The 23,493-nt window shown below is 31.5% G+C and overlaps 1 long non-coding RNA gene across 3 annotated transcripts in view; it reads left to right on the plus strand.

Moving 5' to 3' along the window:
* The first annotated feature begins 55 nt into the window (after positions 1–55).
* The window catches only part of LOC149771442 (uncharacterized), a 28,698-nt gene continuing 5,260 nt past the window's right edge, over positions 56–23,493 (plus strand). For 2 of the 3 annotated variants that reach the window (XR_016418288.1, XR_016418287.1), the window contains exons 1-6: positions 3,928–5,311; positions 8,337–8,548; positions 11,116–11,327; positions 14,353–14,564; positions 17,590–17,801; positions 20,827–21,038. This is a non-coding gene — a long non-coding RNA (uncharacterized LOC149771442). Of the gene's footprint in view, positions 2,073–3,927; positions 5,312–8,336; positions 8,549–11,115; positions 11,328–14,352; positions 14,565–17,589; positions 17,802–20,826; positions 21,039–23,493 lie in introns of those variants that run through there. The other variant, XR_016418289.1, reaches the window with a different exon arrangement.

Here is a 23,493-nt window from a genome sequence, read left to right on the forward strand (position 1 = left end):
AAAGGTCAGTACTGAGAAACAAATGTAGAGAACATATAGTAAAATTAATTGTGTACTATGTCCTGTAAGGGCAGTATTTGAGCAAAGTTTAAATTGGTATAAAATCTTTATTATTAAAGATAGACACATGAAATTTTAATATGTCATGTATATTGACTTTTAAAATATAAGAATGAAATTAAAAGTAAAAAATTAATTTTTATTTTAAAAATTTTAATAAAATTTAAAAAAAATTAAAAAAAAAAATTAAAAAACCCCTAAAATGCACATATATAATATTTTTGGGAATCATATTAAATGTTATCAGCATGTATGTATTCCTACACCATATAAAAGCTCCAATGGTGGATTTTTGTCACATTTTGTCAGAGAAAATATCTTTGTAGTCAAAATGAGACCTTCATTAAAAATACATGAAGACAAAATTATAATTTGTATTGGCCATTCAGACTATTTATTAGGGGTCCAATCAGTTAATTTATGTGTTTATGATGGGGTCACTTCCTGAGTAACAAATATCTGCTTGTATAGCCTTCAGTAATTGTTTATAAACATAGTTATAAGGTATTTAGTGAGAGGACAGCGATGAAAACTTTATACTAGAACCTACTCAAGTTCTCTACTAAATCATTTTAAACTGTCTGAGAATGAAATACAGGTCAAAGGGATAAAATATGCTTCCCCCAGGTATATTTACCCTTGGATGTAAGAAAAAAGCAAAATGATGTAAGTTGAATACAAAATGCATTCCATTTTATTGTTCAGTTAGGTTAAGATATTGATTGGTGTAGTGCGGCATTGTGGCCTATATGATGTTATGGGAATTCTAATGATCCATCTTGCTTTATGCATTATTAATTACTAATACTATTTGTTAATTGACACTCTAAAGATTACATAAGAAGCATTCAAACAAATTATTTGAATTTAACTTTGTACATGGTTACATATCCCACATGTACAAATATCCATCCATTTTAGAATGTTTGGGATCAAAAGTTCACATTCAGTACATCATATAGGCTGACATTTTACCTATAGTGAACCTGTAAAGCACATTTATGGCTATGTGCACTGAAAATATCCCAAAATGTTATTTTCATCATGAATATGCCTATGTATGGTAACATATTTCAATTTAGTACTTTGACAGAGTGCGGTATTGAAACATCAGCTGATATCTGATTCCATTCAATCAATGAGCTTAATAATTGGTAACCAACACTCTTCAAAATACCATATAAATGTTCAAATAGATAATTTGATTTATGTTTGCATATTTGATCTTAACAAGTACATTGTATATGTCCCACATATGCAAATTTCCATCCTTGTTTACAAGTTTTGGGGATGAGAATTTCACATTTAGCTGATGATATAGGATTTATTGGTACTTATAGTTGATTTTTATGACCACATTTGGCTGTATTCACTTGTAATATCCAAAATTGTTATTTCCCTCATGAATAAGAATGCTTATAGTAACACATTCTAATTTAGTATATTGTCACTTGACTTTCCTGTATACTGGTATGTAATAATGTTTACACCAATGATCAAACCTCACCGCCCCAACATTGCCTTAAACTTTATGATACATAGTCTACCTGATTAGTTATTTAACTTGTAAATGGCTAAATGTGCTTCTAGAAACCTCATATACTTTTAGGATGAATTTAACACTTTAATACATGGCCATTGCTTCACATTTCTGAGTGTCACTCTGTCAAGTTTAATATTTTCCCCCATGCTTGCAACCTTAATGTTAATTTGAAATCACCATATCTAACACATTTTAACTTCATTTACATAGATCTTACTGTTTTCTAGAATTAAGTGAAACATATTGCATCTTTTCAGGTCTAGCCTGGTATCTGGAACAAAGTGTTAGAGTTGGATTAGCTTGGAAGCTCTCCTGAGTAGTCAGGTGGTAATAGCATGGTTTCATAAGGGCATGTGCAGTGTACTACCATAAGTGACCAAGATTAGTTCATATCACCACACTGATACATGGCACCTCAAAGACATGGCTTAGGTTTTCATGAGAGAGATCAGCACCATTTTTCAGTAAGGTAGAACCTCCCTAGAAGCTATTTTCCTATCCCATTGCCACCTTTTGTTGTTATCGACATTGAAATGGAATGCATTTTTGCTATAAAACATGGTAGTGGTCCCATTAGAACTTTAAATCTGAATGTGCTATTAGTTATGGAAACAACTGCCTAAGTACCTGACACAATAAATGTGGAACATAGCACCTGTCAGTGTTTCTTTAGTGTGTACACCTATATGCATCTGGACAGGCATATTGCGGTTTGCTGCCAAAATCACTATGAGCTATGATGCTTCACTACCCCTGGGGAAAATGTTATCAGTTATACAGACCCAAACTACCATTTGTTTTAAATATCATTCATTAGTCAACTTTTCTGTCTAAAATTTGTCAAACTGTGTTTTAAAACTTGTATGAAAATTTAAGTTTTCAATAAAATTTAGTTTTTAAAATTTAAATGTTTATTTAATTTGCCATTAAAACTGAATTTATCAACATTTGTAATTTTCAAACATATTTTCAGACAGGGCTTATCTTGTATCACAATTAGGTTTTTACTGCATTGAAAAATTCCTATAATTAAGGAAGATATAGCAAATTTAGTTTTGGTTTCTCAAGAGCACTTGGACCAGAACTTGCACCCTGTGGAACACCAGCACTACATACTTTCTGACAGGTGTCACATGTTTTCCTTGCAAGGAAATTCGAAAAGACTTCATGTATAAAGTTGAAATAGGTATAGCATGCAAATATAAAAGTTTGAATAAAATTGGCATAAAACATGGAGCCTGTCAGGAATCGGGTTACAATTAATACTTCCAGTTCAGTACCCACGAATGTAGTTCTAGTCTATTTTTAGAACATTTTTTCCTCTCTCATTTTGATGGTGATAGAAGAGTTTTATTTATGCAGTTTTGGTAGGGATTTAAAGGTAACTGTTTATTCTTGATAATATGAGCTCAGGGTGTTGTTGTCTGTATGTATTTTGGCGACAGTGCACAGTGAGTAATAAGGCCTTGGTGATGATCCGGAAGTGAAATACGTGTTCTGGTTACATGCTGTTATGTTGACAGTCAATGATCTAAAAAAAGAGCAGGTCAACCTTTGACAAGAACTTAACCGTGAAGTCATCTTTGAAGGTATTTTAGATTAACATATGATTTGCATTGATTGTCACACAGTGGAAAGGTCAGTACTGAGAAACAAATGTAGAGAACATATAGTAAAATTAATTGTGTACTATGTCCTTTGTAAGGGCAGTATTTGAGCAAAGTTTAAATTGGTATAAAATCTTTATTATTAAAGATAGACACATGAAATTTTAATATGTCATGTATATTGACTTTTAAAATATAAGAATGAAATTAAAAGTAAAAAATTAATTTTTATTTTAAAAATTTTAATAAAATTTAAAAAAAATTAAAAAAAAAAATTAAAAAACCCCTAAAATGCACATATATAATATTTTTGGGAATCATATTAAATGTTATCAGCATGTATGTATTCCTACACCATATAAAAGCTCCAATGGTGGATTTTTGTCACATTTTGTCAGAGAAAATATCTTTGTAGTCAAAATGAGACCTTCATTAAAAATACATGAAGACAAAATTATAATTTGTATTGGCCATTCAGACTATTTATTAGGGGTCCAATCAGTTAATTTATGTGTTTATGATGGGGTCACTTCCTGAGTAACAAATATCTGCTTGTATAGCCTTCAGTAATTGTTTATAAACATAGTTATAAGGTATTTAGTGAGAGGACAGCGATGAAAACTTTATACTAGAACCTACTCAAGTTCTCTACTAAATCATTTTAAACTGTCTGAGAATGAAATACAGGTCAAAAGGATAAAATATGCTTCCCCCAGGTATATTTACCCTTGGATGTAAGAAAAAAGCAAAATGATGTAAGTTGAATACAAAATGCATTCCATTTTATTGTTCAGTTAGGTTAAGATATTGATTGGTGTAGTGCGGCATTGTGGCCTATATGATGTTATGGGAATTCTAATGATCCATCTTGCTTTATGCATTATTAATTACTAATACTATTTGTTAATTGACACTCTAAAGATTACATAAGAAGCATTCAAACAAATTATTTGAATTTAACTTTGTACATGGTTACATATCCCACATGTACAAATATCCATCCATTTTAGAATGTTTGGGATCAAAAGTTCACATTCAGTACATCATATAGGCTGACATTTTACCTATAGTGAACCTGTAAAGCACATTTATGGCTATGTGCACTGAAAATATCCCAAAATGTTATTTTCATCATGAATATGCCTATGTATGGTAACATATTTCAATTTAGTACTTTGACAGAGTGCGGTATTGAAACATCAGCTGATATCTGATTCCATTCAATCAATGAGCTTAATAATTGGTAACCAACACTCTTCAAAATACCATATAAATGTTCAAATAGATAATTTGATTTATGTTTGCATATTTGATCTTAACAAGTACATTGTATATGTCCCACATATGCAAATTTCCATCCTTGTTTACAAGTTTTGGGGATGAGAATTTCACATTTAGCTGATGATATAGGATTTATTGGTACTTATAGTTGATTTTTATGACCACATTTGGCTGTATTCACTTGTAATATCCAAAATTGTTATTTCCCTCATGAATAAGAATGCTTATAGTAACACATTCTAATTTAGTATATTGTCACTTGACTTTCCTGTATACTGGTATGTAATAATGTTTACACCAATGATCAAACCTCACCGCCCCAACATTGCCTTAAACTTTATGATACATAGTCTACCTGATTAGTTATTTAACTTGTAAATGGCTAAATGTGCTTCTAGAAACCTCATATACTTTTAGGATGAATTTAACACTTTAATACATGGCCATTGCTTCACATTTCTGAGTGTCACTCTGTCAAGTTTAATATTTTCCCCCATGCTTGCAACCTTAATGTTAATTTGAAATCACCATATCTAACACATTTTAACTTCATTTACATAGATCTTACTGTTTTCTAGAATTAAGTGAAACATATTGCATCTTTTCAGGTCTAGCCTGGTATCTGGAACAAAGTGTTAGAGTTGGATTAGCTTGGAAGCTCTCCTGAGTAGTCTGGTGGTAATAGCATGGTTTCATAAGGGCATGTGCAGTGTACTACCATAAGTGACCAAGATTAGTTCATATCACCACACTGATACATGGCACCTCAAAGACATGGCTTAGGTTTTCATGAGAGAGATCAGCACCATTTTTCAGTAAGGTAGAACCTCCCTAGAAGCTATTTTCCTATCCCATTGCCACCTTTTGTTGTTATCGACATTGAAATGGAATGCATTTTTGCTATAAAACATGGTAGTGGTCCCATTAGAACTTTAAATCTGAATGTGCTATTAGTTATGGAAACAACTGCCTAAGTACCTGACACAATAAATGTGGAACATAGCACCTGTCAGTGTTTCTTTAGTGTGTACACCTATATGCATCTGGACAGGCATATTGCGGTTTGCTGCCAAAATCACTATGAGCTATGATGCTTCACTACCCCTGGGGAAAATGTTATCAGTTATACAGACCCAAACTACCATTTGTTTTAAATATCATTCATTAGTCAACTTTTCTGTCTAAAATTTGTCAAACTGTGTTTTAAAACTTGTATGAAAATTTAAGTTTTCAATAAAATTTAGTTTTTAAAATTTAAATGTTTATTTAATTTGCCATTAAAACTGAATTTATCAACATTTGTAATTTTCAAACATATTTTCAGACAGGGCTTATCTTGTATCACAATTAGGTTTTTACTGCATTGAAAAATTCCTATAATTAAGGAAGATATAGCAAATTTAGTTTTGGTTTCTCAAGAGCACTTGGACCAGAACTTGCACCCTGTGGAACACCAGCACTACATACTTTCTGACAGGTGTCACATGTTTTCCTTGCAAGGAAATTCGAAAAGACTTCATGTATAAAGTTGAAATAGGTATAGCATGCAAATATAAAAGTTTGAATAAAATTGGCATAAAACATGGAGCCTGTCAGGAATCGGGTTACAATTAATACTTCCAGTTCAGTACCCACGAATGTAGTTCTAGTCTATTTTTAGAACATTTTTTCCTCTCTCATTTTGATGGTGATAGAAGAGTTTTATTTATGCAGTTTTGGTAGGGATTTAAAGGTAACTGTTTATTCTTGATAATATGAGCTCAGGGTGTTGTTGTCTGTATGTATTTTGGCGACAGTGCACAGTGAGTAATAAGGCCTTGGTGATGATCCGGAAGTGAAATACGTGTTCTGGTTACATGCTGTTATGTTGACAGTCAATGATCTAAAAAAAGAGCAGGTCAACCTTTGACAAGAACTTAACCGTGAAGTCATCTTTGAAGGTATTTTAGATTAACATATGATTTGCATTGATTGTCACACAGTGGAAAGGTCAGTACTGAGAAACAAATGTAGAGAACATATAGTAAAATTAATTGTGTACTATGTCCTGTAAGGGCAGTATTTGAGCAAAGTTTAAATTGGTATAAAATCTTTATTATTAAAGATAGACACATGAAATTTTAATATGTCATGTATATTGACTTTTAAAATATAAGAATGAAATTAAAAGTAAAAAATTAATTTTTATTTTAAAAATTTTAATAAAATTTAAAAAAAATTAAAAAAAAAAATTAAAAAACCCCTAAAATGCACATATATAATATTTTTGGGAATCATATTAAATGTTATCAGCATGTATGTATTCCTACACCATATAAAAGCTCCAATGGTGGATTTTTGTCACATTTTGTCAGAGAAAATATCTTTGTAGTCAAAATGAGACCTTCATTAAAAATACATGAAGACAAAATTATAATTTGTATTGGCCATTCAGACTATTTATTAGGGGTCCAATCAGTTAATTTATGTGTTTATGATGGGGTCACTTCCTGAGTAACAAATATCTGCTTGTATAGCCTTCAGTAATTGTTTATAAACATAGTTATAAGGTATTTAGTGAGAGGACAGCGATGAAAACTTTATACTAGAACCTACTCAAGTTCTCTACTAAATCATTTTAAACTGTCTGAGAATGAAATACAGGTCAAAGGGATAAAATATGCTTCCCCCAGGTATATTTACCCTTGGATGTAAGAAAAAAGCAAAATGATGTAAGTTGAATACAAAATGCATTCCATTTTATTGTTCAGTTAGGTTAAGATATTGATTGGTGTAGTGCGGCATTGTGGCCTATATGATGTTATGGGAATTCTAATGATCCATCTTGCTTTATGCATTATTAATTACTAATACTATTTGTTAATTGACACTCTAAAGATTACATAAGAAGCATTCAAACAAATTATTTGAATTTAACTTTGTACATGGTTACATATCCCACATGTACAAATATCCATCCATTTTAGAATGTTTGGGATCAAAAGTTCACATTCAGTACATCATATAGGCTGACATTTTACCTATAGTGAACCTGTAAAGCACATTTATGGCTATGTGCACTGAAAATATCCCAAAATGTTATTTTCATCATGAATATGCCTATGTATGGTAACATATTTCAATTTAGTACTTTGACAGAGTGCGGTATTGAAACATCAGCTGATATCTGATTCCATTCAATCAATGAGCTTAATAATTGGTAACCAACACTCTTCAAAATACCATATAAATGTTCAAATAGATAATTTGATTTATGTTTGCATATTTGATCTTAACAAGTACATTGTATATGTCCCACATATGCAAATTTCCATCCTTGTTTACAAGTTTTGGGGATGAGAATTTCACATTTAGCTGATGATATAGGATTTATTGGTACTTATAGTTGATTTTTATGACCACATTTGGCTGTATTCACTTGTAATATCCAAAATTGTTATTTCCCTCATGAATAAGAATGCTTATAGTAACACATTCTAATTTAGTATATTGTCACTTGACTTTCCTGTATACTGGTATGTAATAATGTTTACACCAATGATCAAACCTCACCGCCCCAACATTGCCTTAAACTTTATGATACATAGTCTACCTGATTAGTTATTTAACTTGTAAATGGCTAAATGTGCTTCTAGAAACCTCATATACTTTTAGGATGAATTTAACACTTTAATACATGGCCATTGCTTCACATTTCTGAGTGTCACTCTGTCAAGTTTAATATTTTCCCCCATGCTTGCAACCTTAATGTTAATTTGAAATCACCATATCTAACACATTTTAACTTCATTTACATAGATCTTACTGTTTTCTAGAATTAAGTGAAACATATTGCATCTTTTCAGGTCTAGCCTGGTATCTGGAACAAAGTGTTAGAGTTGGATTAGCTTGGAAGCTCTCCTGAGTAGTCTGGTGGTAATAGCATGGTTTCATAAGGGCATGTGCAGTGTACTACCATAAGTGACCAAGATTAGTTCATATCACCACACTGATACATGGCACCTCAAAGACATGGCTTAGGTTTTCATGAGAGAGATCAGCACCATTTTTCAGTAAGGTAGAACCTCCCTAGAAGCTATTTTCCTATCCCATTGCCACCTTTTGTTGTTATCGACATTGAAATGGAATGCATTTTTGCTATAAAACATGGTAGTGGTCCCATTAGAACTTTAAATCTGAATGTGCTATTAGTTATGGAAACAACTGCCTAAGTACCTGACACAATAAATGTGGAACATAGCACCTGTCAGTGTTTCTTTAGTGTGTACACCTATATGCATCTGGACAGGCATATTGCGGTTTGCTGCCAAAATCACTATGAGCTATGATGCTTCACTACCCCTGGGGAAAATGTTATCAGTTATACAGACCCAAACTACCATTTGTTTTAAATATCATTCATTAGTCAACTTTTCTGTCTAAAATTTGTCAAACTGTGTTTTAAAACTTGTATGAAAATTTAAGTTTTCAATAAAATTTAGTTTTTAAAATTTAAATGTTTATTTAATTTGCCATTAAAACTGAATTTATCAACATTTGTAATTTTCAAACATATTTTCAGACAGGGCTTATCTTGTATCACAATTAGGTTTTTACTGCATTGAAAAATTCCTATAATTAAGGAAGATATAGCAAATTTAGTTTTGGTTTCTCAAGAGCACTTGGACCAGAACTTGCACCCTGTGGAACACCAGCACTACATACTTTCTGACAGGTGTCACATGTTTTCCTTGCAAGGAAATTCGAAAAGACTTCATGTATAAAGTTGAAATAGGTATAGCATGCAAATATAAAAGTTTGAATAAAATTGGCATAAAACATGGAGCCTGTCAGGGCAGTATTTGAGCAAAGTTTAAATTGGTATAAAATCTTTATTATTAAAGATAGACACATGAAATTTTAATATGTCATGTATATTGACTTTTAAAATATAAGAATGAAATTAAAAGTAAAAAATTAATTTTTATTTTAAAAATTTTAATAAAATTTAAAAAAAATTTAAAAAAAAAATTAAAAAACCCCTAAAATGCACATATATAATATTTTTGGGAATCATATTAAATGTTATCAGCATGTATGTATTCCTACACCATATAAAAGCTCCAATGGTGGATTTTTGTCACATTTTGTCAGAGAAAATATCTTTGTAGTCAAAATGAGACCTTCATTAAAAATACATGAAGACAAAATTATAATTTGTATTGGCCATTCAGACTATTTATTAGGGGTCCAATCAGTTAATTTATGTGTTTATGATGGGGTCACTTCCTGAGTAACAAATATCTGCTTGTATAGCCTTCAGTAATTGTTTATAAACATAGTTATAAGGTATTTAGTGAGAGGACAGCGATGAAAACTTTATACTAGAACCTACTCAAGTTCTCTACTAAATCATTTTAAACTGTCTGAGAATGAAATACAGGTCAAAGGGATAAAATATGCTTCCCCCAGGTATATTTACCCTTGGATGTAAGAAAAAAGCAAAATGATGTAAGTTGAATACAAAATGCATTCCATTTTATTGTTCAGTTAGGTTAAGATATTGATTGGTGTAGTGCGGCATTGTGGCCTATATGATGTTATGGGAATTCTAATGATCCATCTTGCTTTATGCATTATTAATTACTAATACTATTTGTTAATTGACACTCTAAAGATTACATAAGAAGCATTCAAACAAATTATTTGAATTTAACTTTGTACATGGTTACATATCCCACATGTACAAATATCCATCCATTTTAGAATGTTTGGGATCAAAAGTTCACATTCAGTACATCATATAGGCTGACATTTTACCTATAGTGAACCTGTAAAGCACATTTATGGCTATGTGCACTGAAAATATCCCAAAATGTTATTTTCATCATGAATATGCCTATGTATGGTAACATATTTCAATTTAGTACTTTGACAGAGTGCGGTATTGAAACATCAGCTGATATCTGATTCCATTCAATCAATGAGCTTAATAATTGGTAACCAACACTCTTCAAAATACCATATAAATGTTCAAATAGATAATTTGATTTATGTTTGCATATTTGATCTTAACAAGTACATTGTATATGTCCCACATATGCAAATTTCCATCCTTGTTTACAAGTTTTGGGGATGAGAATTTCACATTTAGCTGATGATATAGGATTTATTGGTACTTATAGTTGATTTTTATGACCACATTTGGCTGTATTCACTTGTAATATCCAAAATTGTTATTTCCCTCATGAATAAGAATGCTTATAGTAACACATTCTAATTTAGTATATTGTCACTTGACTTTCCTGTATACTGGTATGTAATAATGTTTACACCAATGATCAAACCTCACCGCCCCAACATTGCCTTAAACTTTATGATACATAGTCTACCTGATTAGTTATTTAACTTGTAAATGGCTAAATGTGCTTCTAGAAACCTCATATACTTTTAGGATGAATTTAACACTTTAATACATGGCCATTGCTTCACATTTCTGAGTGTCACTCTGTCAAGTTTAATATTTTCCCCCATGCTTGCAACCTTAATGTTAATTTGAAATCACCATATCTAACACATTTTAACTTCATTTACATAGATCTTACTGTTTTCTAGAATTAAGTGAAACATATTGCATCTTTTCAGGTCTAGCCTGGTATCTGGAACAAAGTGTTAGAGTTGGATTAGCTTGGAAGCTCTCCTGAGTAGTCTGGTGGTAATAGCATGGTTTCATAAGGGCATGTGCAGTGTACTACCATAAGTGACCAAGATTAGTTCATATCACCACACTGATACATGGCACCTCAAAGACATGGCTTAGGTTTTCATGAGAGAGATCAGCACCATTTTTCAGTAAGGTAGAACCTCCCTAGAAGCTATTTTCCTATCCCATTGCCACCTTTTGTTGTTATCGACATTGAAATGGAATGCATTTTTGCTATAAAACATGGTAGTGGTCCCATTAGAACTTTAAATCTGAATGTGCTATTAGTTATGGAAACAACTGCCTAAGTACCTGACACAATAAATGTGGAACATAGCACCTGTCAGTGTTTCTTTAGTGTGTACACCTATATGCATCTGGACAGGCATATTGCGGTTTGCTGCCAAAATCACTATGAGCTATGATGCTTCACTACCCCTGGGGAAAATGTTATCAGTTATACAGACCCAAACTACCATTTGTTTTAAATATCATTCATTAGTCAACTTTTCTGTCTAAAATTTGTCAAACTGTGTTTTAAAACTTGTATGAAAATTTAAGTTTTCAATAAAATTTAGTTTTTAAAATTTAAATGTTTATTTAATTTGCCATTAAAACTGAATTTATCAACATTTGTAATTTTCAAACATATTTTCAGACAGGGCTTATCTTGTATCACAATTAGGTTTTTACTGCATTGAAAAATTCCTATAATTAAGGAAGATATAGCAAATTTAGTTTTGGTTTCTCAAGAGCACTTGGACCAGAACTTGCACCCTGTGGAACACCAGCACTACATACTTTCTGACAGGTGTCACATGTTTTCCTTGCAAGGAAATTCGAAAAGACTTCATGTATAAAGTTGAAATAGGTATAGCATGCAAATATAAAAGTTTGAATAAAATTGGCATAAAACATGGAGCCTGTCAGGAATCGGGTTACAATTAATACTTCCAGTTCAGTACCCACGAATGTAGTTCTAGTCTATTTTTAGAACATTTTTTCCTCTCTCATTTTGATGGTGATAGAAGAGTTTTATTTATGCAGTTTTGGTAGGGATTTAAAGGTAACTGTTTATTCTTGATAATATGAGCTCAGGGTGTTGTTGTCTGTATGTATTTTGGCGACAGTGCACAGTGAGTAATAAGGCCTTGGTGATGATCCGGAAGTGAAATACGTGTTCTGGTTACATGCTGTTATGTTGACAGTCAATGATCTAAAAAAAGAGCAGGTCAACCTTTGACAAGAACTTAACCGTGAAGTCATCTTTGAAGGTATTTTAGATTAACATATGATTTGCATTGATTGTCACACAGTGGAAAGGTCAGTACTGAGAAACAAATGTAGAGAACATATAGTAAAATTAATTGTGTACTATGTCCTGTAAGGGCAGTATTTGAGCAAAGTTTAAATTGGTATAAAATCTTTATTATTAAAGATAGACACATGAAATTTTAATATGTCATGTATATTGACTTTTAAAATATAAGAATGAAATTAAAAGTAAAAAATTAATTTTTATTTTAAAAATTTTAATAAAATTTAAAAAAAATTAAAAAAAAAAATTAAAAAACCCCTAAAATGCACATATATAATATTTTTGGGAATCATATTAAATGTTATCAGCATGTATGTATTCCTACACCATATAAAAGCTCCAATGGTGGATTTTTGTCACATTTTGTCAGAGAAAATATCTTTGTAGTCAAAATGAGACCTTCATTAAAAATACATGAAGACAAAATTATAATTTGTATTGGCCATTCAGACTATTTATTAGGGGTCCAATCAGTTAATTTATGTGTTTATGATGGGGTCACTTCCTGAGTAACAAATATCTGCTTGTATAGCCTTCAGTAATTGTTTATAAACATAGTTATAAGGTATTTAGTGAGAGGACAGCGATGAAAACTTTATACTAGAACCTACTCAAGTTCTCTACTAAATCATTTTAAACTGTCTGAGAATGAAATACAGGTCAAAGGGATAAAATATGCTTCCCCCAGGTATATTTACCCTTGGATGTAAGAAAAAAGCAAAATGATGTAAGTTGAATACAAAATGCATTCCATTTTATTGTTCAGTTAGGTTAAGATATTGATTGGTGTAGTGCGGCATTGTGGCCTATATGATGTTATGGGAATTCTAATGATCCATCTTGCTTTATGCATTATTAATTACTAATACTATTTGTTAATTGACACTCTAAAGATTACATAAGAAGCATTCAAACAAATTATTTGAATTTAACTTTGTACATGGTTACATATCCCACATGTACAAATATCCATCCATTTTAGAATGTTTGGGATCAAAAGTTCACATTCAGTACATCATATAGGCTGACATTTTACCTATAGTGAACCTGTAAAGCACATTTATGGCTATGTGCACTGAAAATATCCCAAAATGTTATTTTCATCATGAATATGCCTATGTATGGTAACATATTTCAATTTAGTACTTTGACAGAGTGCGGTATTGAAACATCAGCTGATATCTGATTCCATTCAATCAATGAGCTTAATAATTGGTAACCAACACTCTTCAAAATACCATATAAATGTTCAAATAGATAATTTGATTTATGTTTGCATATTTGATCTTAACAAGTACATTGTATATGTCCCACATATGCAAATTTCCATCCTTGTTTACAAGTTTTGGGGATGAGAATTTCACATTTAGCTGATGATATAGGATTTATTGGTACTTATAGTTGATTTTTATGACCACATTTGGCTGTATTCACTTGTAATATCCAAAATTGTTATTTCCCTCATGAATAAGAATGCTTATAGTAACACATTCTAATTTAGTATATTGTCACTTGACTTTCCTGTATACTGGTATGTAATAATGTTTACACCAATGATCAAACCTCACCGCCCCAACATTGCCTTAAACTTTATGATACATAGTCTACCTGATTAGTTATTTAACTTGTAAATGGCTAAATGTGCTTCTAGAAACCTCATATACTTTTAGGATGAATTTAACACTTTAATACATGGCCATTGCTTCACATTTCTGAGTGTCACTCTGTCAAGTTTAATATTTTCCCCCATGCTTGCAACCTTAATGTTAATTTGAAATCACCATATCTAACACATTTTAACTTCATTTACATAGATCTTACTGTTTTCTAGAATTAAGTGAAACATATTGCATCTTTTCAGGTCTAGCCTGGTATCTGGAACAAAGTGTTAGAGTTGGATTAGCTTGGAAGCTCTCCTGAGTAGTCTGGTGGTAATAGCATGGTTTCATAAGGGCATGTGCAGTGTACTACCATAAGTGACCAAGATTAGTTCATATCACCACACTGATACATGGCACCTCAAAGACATGGCTTAGGTTTTCATGAGAGAGATCAGCACCATTTTTCAGTAAGGTAGAACCTCCCTAGAAGCTATTTTCCTATCCCATTGCCACCTTTTGTTGTTATCGACATTGAAATGGAATGCATTTTTGCTATAAAACATGGTAGTGGTCCCATTAGAACTTTAAATCTGAATGTGCTATTAGTTATGGAAACAACTGCCTAAGTACCTGACACAATAAATGTGGAACATAGCACCTGTCAGTGTTTCTTTAGTGTGTACACCTATATGCATCTGGACAGGCATATTGCGGTTTGCTGCCAAAATCACTATGAGCTATGATGCTTCACTACCCCTGGGGAAAATGTTATCAGTTATACAGACCCAAACTACCATTTGTTTTAAATATCATTCATTAGTCAACTTTTCTGTCTAAAATTTGTCAAACTGTGTTTTAAAACTTGTATGAAAATTTAAGTTTTCAATAAAATTTAGTTTTTAAAATTTAAATGTTTATTTAATTTGCCATTAAAACTGAATTTATCAACATTTGTAATTTTCAAACATATTTTCAGACAGGGCTTATCTTGTATCACAATTAGGTTTTTACTGCATTGAAAAATTCCTATAATTAAGGAAGATATAGCAAATTTAGTTTTGGTTTCTCAAGAGCACTTGGACCAGAACTTGCACCCTGTGGAACACCAGCACTACATACTTTCTGACAGGTGTCACATGTTTTCCTTGCAAGGAAATTCGAAAAGACTTCATGTATAAAGTTGAAATAGGTATAGCATGCAAATATAAAAGTTTGAATAAAATTGGCATAAAACATGGAGCCTGTCAGGAATCGGGTTACAATTAATACTTCCAGTTCAGTACCCACGAATGTAGTTCTAGTCTATTTTTAGAACATTTTTTCCTCTCTCATTTTGATGGTGATAGAAGAGTTTTATTTATGCAGTTTTGGTAGGGATTTAAAGGTAACTGTTTATTCTTGATAATATGAGCTCAGGGTGTTGTTGTCTGTATGTATTTTGGCGACAGTGCACAGTGAGTAATAAGGCCTTGGTGATGATCCGGAAGTGAAATACGTGTTCTGGTTACATGCTGTTATGTTGACAGTCAATGATCTAAAAAAAGAGCAGGTCAACCTTTGACAAGAACTTAACCGTGAAGTCATCTTTGAAGGTATTTTAGATTAACATATGATTTGCATTGATTGTCACACAGTGGAAAGGTCAGTACTGAGAAACAAATGTAGAGAACATATAGTAAAATTAATTGTGTACTATGTCCTGTAAGGGCAGTATTTGAGCAAAGTTTAAATTGGTATAAAATCTTTATTATTAAAGATAGACACATGAAATTTTAATATGTCATGTATATTGACTTTTAAAATATAAGAATGAAATTAAAAGTAAAAAATTAATTTTTATTTTAAAAATTTTAATAAAATTTTAAAAAAATTAAAAAAAAAAATTAAAAAACCCCTAAAATGCACATATATAATATTTTTGGGAATCATATTAAATGTTATCAGCATGTATGTATTCCTACACCATATAAAAGCTCCAATGGTGGATTTTTGTCACATTTTGTCAGAGAAAATATCTTTGTAGTCAAAATGAGACCTTCATTAAAAATACATGAAGACAAAATTATAATTTGTATTGGCCATTCAGACTATTTATTAGGGGTCCAATCAGTTAATTTATGTGTTTATGATGGGGTCACTTCCTGAGTAACAAATATCTGCTTGTATAGCCTTCAGTAATTGTTTATAAACATAGTTATAAGGTATTTAGTGAGAGGACAGCGATGAAAACTTTATACTAGAACCTACTCAAGTTCTCTACTAAATCATTTTAAACTGTCTGAGAATGAAATACAGGTCAAAGGGATAAAATATGCTTCCCCCAGGTGTATTTACCCTTGGATGTAAGAAAAAAGCAAAATGATGTAAGTTGAATACAAAATGCATTCCATTTTATTGTTCAGTTAGGTTAAGATATTGATTGGTGTAGTGCGGCATTGTGGCCTATATGATGTTATGGGAATTCTAATGATCCATCTTGCTTTATGCATTATTAATTACTAATACTATTTGTTAATTGACACTCTAAAGATTACATAAGAAGCATTCAAACAAATTATTTGAATTTAACTTTGTACATGGTTACATATCCCACATGTACAAATATCCATCCATTTTAGAATGTTTGGGATCAAAAGTTCACATTCAGTACATCATATAGGCTGACATTTTACCTATAGTGAACCTGTAAAGCACATTTATGGCTATGTGCACTGAAAATATCCCAAAATGTTATTTTCATCATGAATATGCCTATGTATGGTAACATATTTCAATTTAGTACTTTGACAGAGTGCGGTATTGAAACATCAGCTGATATCTGATTCCATTCAATCAATGAGCTTAATAATTGGTAACCAACACTCTTCAAAATACCATATAAATGTTCAAATAGATAATTTGATTTATGTTTGCATATTTGATCTTAACAAGTACATTGTATATGTCCCACATATGCAAATTTCCATCCTTGTTTACAAGTTTTGGGGATGAGAATTTCACATTTAGCTGATGATATAGGATTTATTGGTACTTATAGTTGATTTTTATGACCACATTTGGCTGTATTCACTTGTAATATCCAAAATTGTTATTTCCCTCATGAATAAGAATGCTTATAGTAACACATTCTAATTTAGTATATTGTCACTTGACTTTCCTGTATACTGGTATGTAATAATGTTTACACCAATGATCAAACCTCACCGCCCCAACATTGCCTTAAACTTTATGATACATAGTCTACCTGATTAGTTATTTAACTTGTAAATGGCTAAATGTGCTTCTAGAAACCTCATATACTTTTAGGATGAATTTAACACTTTAATACATGGCCATTGCTTCACATTTCTGAGTGTCACTCTGTCAAGTTTAATATTTTCCCCCATGCTTGCAACCTTAATGTTAATTTGAAATCACCATATCTAACACATTTTAACTTCATTTACATAGATCTTACTGTTTTCTAGAATTAAGTGAAACATATTGCATCTTTTCAGGTCTAGCCTGGTATCTGGAACAAAGTGTTAGAGTTGGATTAGCTTGGAAGCTCTCCTGAGTAGTCTGGTGGTAATAGCATGGTTTCATAAGGGCATGTGCAGTGTACTACCATAAGTGACCAAGATTAGTTCATATCACCACACTGATACATGGCACCTCAAAGACATGGCTTAGGTTTTCATGAGAGAGATCAGCACCATTTTTCAGTAAGGTAGAACCTCCCTAGAAGCTATTTTCCTATCCCATTGCCACCTTTTGTTGTTATCGACATTGAAATGGAATGCATTTTTGCTATAAAACATGGTAGTGGTCCCATTAGAACTTTAAATCTGAATGTGCTATTAGTTATGGAAACAACTGCCTAAGTACCTGACACAATAAATGTGGAACATAGCACCTGTCAGTGTTTCTTTAGTGTGTACACCTATATGCATCTGGACAGGCATATTGCGGTTTGCTGCCAAAATCACTATGAGCTATGATGCTTCACTACCCCTGGGGAAAATGTTATCAGTTATACAGACCCAAACTACCATTTGTTTTAAATATCATTCATTAGTCAACTTTTCTGTCTAAAATTTGTCAAACTGTGTTTTAAAACTTGTATGAAAATTTAAGTTTTCAATAAAATTTAGTTTTTAAAATTTAAATGTTTATTTAATTTGCCATTAAAACTGAATTTATCAACATTTGTAATTTTCAAACATATTTTCAGACAGGGCTTATCTTGTATCACAATTAGGTTTTTACTGCATTGAAAAATTCCTATAATTAAGGAAGATATAGCAAATTTAGTTTTGGTTTCTCAAGAGCACTTGGACCAGAACTTGCACCCTGTGGAACACCAGCACTACATACTTTCTGACAGGTGTCACATGTTTTCCTTGCAAGGAAATTCGAAAAGACTTCATGTATAAAGTTGAAATAGGTATAGCATGCAAATATAAAAGTTTGAATAAAATTGGCATAAAACATGGAGCCTGTCAGGAATCGGGTTACAATTAATACTTCCAGTTCAGTACCCACGAATGTAGTTCTAGTCTATTTTTAGAACATTTTTTCCTCTCTCATTTTGATGGTGATAGAAGAGTTTTATTTATGCAGTTTTGGTAGGGATTTAAAGGTAACTGTTTATTCTTGATAATATGAGCTCAGGGTGTTGTTGTCTGTATGTATTTTTGGCGACAGTGCACAGTGAGTAATAAGGCCTTGGTGATGATCCGGAAGTGAAATACGTGTTCTGGTTACATGCTGTTATGTTGACAGTCAATGATCTAAAAAAAGAGCAGGTCAACCTTTGACAAGAACTTAACCGTGAAGTCATCTTTGAAGGTATTTTAGATTAACATATGATTTGCATTGATTGTCACACAGTGGAAAGGTCAGTACTGAGAAACAAATGTAGAGAACATATAGTAAAATTAATTGTGTACTATGTCTGTAAGGGCAGTATTTGAGCAAAGTTTAAATTGGTATAAAATCTTTATTATTAAAGATAGACACATGAAATTTTAATATGTCATGTATATTGACTTTTAAAATATAAGAATGAAATTAAAAGTAAAAAATTAATTTTTATTTTAAAAATTTTAATAAAATTTAAAAAAAATTAAAAAAAAAAATTAAAAAACCCCTAAAATGCACATATATAATATTTTTGGGAATCATATTAAATGTTATCAGCATGTATGTATTCCTACACCATATAAAAGCTCCAATGGTGGATTTTTGTCACATTTTGTCAGAGAAAATATCTTTGTAGTCAAAATGAGACCTTCATTAAAAATACATGAAGACAAAATTATAATTTGTATTGGCCATTCAGACTATTTATTAGGGGTCCAATCAGTTAATTTATGTGTTTATGATGGGGTCACTTCCTGAGTAACAAATATCTGCTTGTATAGCCTTCAGTAATTGTTTATAAACATAGTTATAAGGTATTTAGTGAGAGGACAGCGATGAAAACTTTATACTAGAACCTACTCAAGTTCTCTACTAAATCATTTTAAACTGTCTGAGAATGAAATACAGGTCAAAGGGATAAAATATGCTTCCCCCAGGTATATTTACCCTTGGATGTAAGAAAAAAGCAAAATGATGTAAGTTGAATACAAAATGCATTCCATTTTATTGTTCAGTTAGGTTAAGATATTGATTGGTGTAGTGCGGCATTGTGGCCTATATGATGTTATGGGAATTCTAATGATCCATCTTGCTTTATGCATTATTAATTACTAATACTATTTGTTAATTGACACTCTAAAGATTACATAAGAAGCATTCAAACAAATTATTTGAATTTAACTTTGTACATGGTTACATATCCCACATGTACAAATATCCATCCATTTTAGAATGTTTGGGATCAAAAGTTCACATTCAGTACATCATATAGGCTGACATTTTACCTATAGTGAACCTGTAAAGCACATTTATGGCTATGTGCACTGAAAATATCCCAAAATGTTATTTTCATCATGAATATGCCTATGTATGGTAACATATTTCAATTTAGTACTTTGACAGAGTGCGGTATTGAAACATCAGCTGATATCTGATTCCATTCAATCAATGAGCTTAATAATTGGTAACCAACACTCTTCAAAATACCATATAAATGTTCAAATAGATAATTTGATTTATGTTTGCATATTTGATCTTAACAAGTACATTGTATATGTCCCACATATGCAAATTTCCATCCTTGTTTACAAGTTTTGGGGATGAGAATTTCACATTTAGCTGATGATATAGGATTTATTGGTACTTATAGTTGATTTTTATGACCACATTTGGCTGTATTCACTTGTAATATCCAAAATTGTTATTTCCCTCATGAATAAGAATGCTTATAGTAACACATTCTAATTTAGTATATTGTCACTTGACTTTCCTGTATACTGGTATGTAATAATGTTTACACCAATGATCAAACCTCACCGCCCCAACATTGCCTTAAACTTTATGATACATAGTCTACCTGATTAGTTATTTAACTTGTAAATGGCTAAATGTGCTTCTAGAAACCTCATATACTTTTAGGATGAATTTAACACTTTAATACATGGCCATTGCTTCACATTTCTGAGTGTCACTCTGTCAAGTTTAATATTTTCCCCCATGCTTGCAACCTTAATGTTAATTTGAAATCACCATATCTAACACATTTTAACTTCATTTACATAGATCTTACTGTTTTCTAGAATTAAGTGAAACATATTGCATCTTTTCAGGTCTAGCCTGGTATCTGGAACAAAGTGTTAGAGTTGGATTAGCTTGGAAGCTCTCCTGAGTAGTCTGGTGGTAATAGCATGGTTTCATAAGGGCATGTGCAGTGTACTACCATAAGTGACCAAGATTAGTTCATATCACCACACTGATACATGGCACCTCAAAGACATGGCTTAGGTTTTCATGAGAGAGATCAGCACCATTTTTCAGTAAGGTAGAACCTCCCTAGAAGCTATTTTCCTATCCCATTGCCACCTTTTGTTGTTATCGACATTGAAATGGAATGCATTTTTGCTATAAAACATGGTAGTGGTCCCATTAGAACTTTAAATCTGAATGTGCTATTAGTTATGGAAACAACTGCCTAAGTACCTGACACAATAAATGTGGAACATAGCACCTGTCAGTGTTTCTTTAGTGTGTACACCTATATGCATCTGGACAGGCATATTGCGGTTTGCTGCCAAAATCACTATGAGCTATGATGCTTCACTACCCCTGGGGAAAATGTTATCAGTTATACAGACCCAAACTACCATTTGTTTTAAATATCATTCATTAGTCAACTTTTCTGTCTAAAATTTGTCAAACTGTGTTTTAAAACTTGTATGAAAATTTAAGTTTTCAATAAAATTTAGTTTTTAAAATTTAAATGTTTATTTAATTTGCCATTAAAACTGAATTTATCAACATTTGTAATTTTCAAACATATTTTCAGACAGGGCTTATCTTGTATCACAATTAGGTTTTTACTGCATTGAAAAATTCCTATAATTAAGGAAGATATAGCAAATTTAGTTTTGGTTTCTCAAGAGCACTTGGACCAGAACTTGCACCCTGTGGAACACCAGCACTACATACTTTCTGACAGGTGTCACATGTTTTCCTTGCAAGGAAATTCGAAAAGACTTCATGTATAAAGTTGAAATAGGTATAGCATGCAAATATAAAAGTTTGAATAAAATTGGCATAAAACATGGAGCCTGTCAGGAATCGGGTTACAATTAATACTTCCAGTTCAGTACCCACGAATGTAGTTCTAGTCTATTTTTAGAACATTTTTTCCTCTCTCATTTTGATGGTGATAGAAGAGTTTTATTTATGCAGTTTTGGTAGGGATTTAAAGGTAACTGTTTATTCTTGATAATATGAGCTCAGGGTGTTGTTGTCTGTATGTATTTTGGCGACAGTGCACAGTGAGTAATAAGGCCTTGGTGATGATCCGGAAGTGAAATACGTGTTCTGGTTACATGCTGTTATGTTGACAGTCAATGATCTAAAAAAAGAGCAGGTCAACCTTTGACAAGAACTTAACCGTGAAGTCATCTTTGAAGGTATTTTAGATTAACATATGATTTGCATTGATTGTCACACAGTGGAAAGGTCAGTACTGAGAAACAAATGTAGAGAACATATAGTAAAATTAATTGTGTACTATGTCCTGTAAGGGCAGTATTTGAGCAAAGTTTAAATTGGTATAAAATCTTTATTATTAAAGATAGACACATGAAATTTTAATATGTCATGTATATTGACTTTTAAAATATAAGAATGAAATTAAAAGTAAAAAATTAATTTTTATTTTAAAAATTTTAATAAAATTTAAAAAAAATTAAAAAAAAAAATTAAAAAAACCCTAAAATGCACATATATAATATTTTTGGGAATCATATTAAATGTTATCAGCATGTATGTATTCCTACACCATATAAAAGCTCCAATGGTGGATTTTTGTCACATTTTGTCAGAGAAAATATCTTTGTAGTCAAAATGAGACCTTCATTAAAAATACATGAAGACAAAATTATAATTTGTATTGGCCATTCAGACTATTTATTAGGGGTCCAATCAGTTAATTTATGTGTTTATGATGGGGTCACTTCCTGAGTAACAAATATCTGCTTGTATAGCCTTCAGTAATTGTTTATAAACATAGTTATAAGGTATTTAGTGAGAGGACAGCGATGAAAACTTTATACTAGAACCTACTCAAGTTCTCTACTAAATCATTTTAAACTGTCTGAGAATGAAATACAGGTCAAAGGGATAAAATATGCTTCCCCCAGGTATATTTACCCTTGGATGTAAGAAAAAAGCAAAATGATGTAAGTTGAATACAAAATGCATTCCATTTTATTGTTCAGTTAGGTTAAGATATTGATTGGTGTAGTGCGGCATTGTGGCCTATATGATGTTATGGGAATTCTAATGATCCATCTTGCTTTATGCATTATTAATTACTAATACTATTTGTTAATTGACACTCTAAAGATTACATAAGAAGCATTCAAACAAATTATTTGAATTTAACTTTGTACATGGTTACATATCCCACATGTACAAATATCCATCCATTTTAGAATGTTTGGGATCAAAAGTTCACATTCAGTACATCATATAGGCTGACATTTTACCTATAGTGAACCTGTAAAGCACATTTATGGCTATGTGCACTGAAAATATCCCAAAATGTTATTTTCATCATGAATATGCCTATGTATGGTAACATATTTCAATTTAGTACTTTGACAGAGTGCGGTATTGAAACATCAGCTGATATCTGATTCCATTCAATCAATGAGCTTAATAATTGGTAACCAACACTCTTCAAAATACCATATAAATGTTCAAATAGATAATTTGATTTATGTTTGCATATTTGATCTTAA

Source organism: Sinohyriopsis cumingii, unplaced genomic scaffold (genome assembly GCF_028554795.1).
Source record: "Sinohyriopsis cumingii isolate HCF-2022 unplaced genomic scaffold, ASM2855479v2 utg001851l, whole genome shotgun sequence".
NCBI classification, from domain to species: Eukaryota; Metazoa; Mollusca; class Bivalvia; order Unionida; family Unionidae; genus Sinohyriopsis; species Sinohyriopsis cumingii.